Below are 263 nucleotides of genomic sequence, written 5' to 3'. Positions count from 1 at the left end.
GATAAATTCAATTCTTATTTTTGTAGATACGCTTCGATTTTTTTTTTTTTTACCAGGCACTAATCAAACGCATAGGAAATGAAGAAAATCTACCAAGTCTTGGTATTAAGGGAAAGTCTACACTTAAAAAAATACTGAATTTTAACAGTTACGGGAAGTTTTATTAACATCCTAATAAAAAGGTAATATTCTACCAATCTGCTATCACGTCTTCGCTGCTTAAAACAAAAATTTAGACAGCGGACCCCTTATGAAACCATCTA

Source organism: Penaeus monodon, chromosome 25 (assembly GCF_015228065.2).
Source record: "Penaeus monodon isolate SGIC_2016 chromosome 25, NSTDA_Pmon_1, whole genome shotgun sequence".
NCBI lineage: Eukaryota > Metazoa > Arthropoda > Malacostraca > Decapoda > Penaeidae > Penaeus > Penaeus monodon.
Note: the sequence above shows the minus strand (reverse complement) of the source record.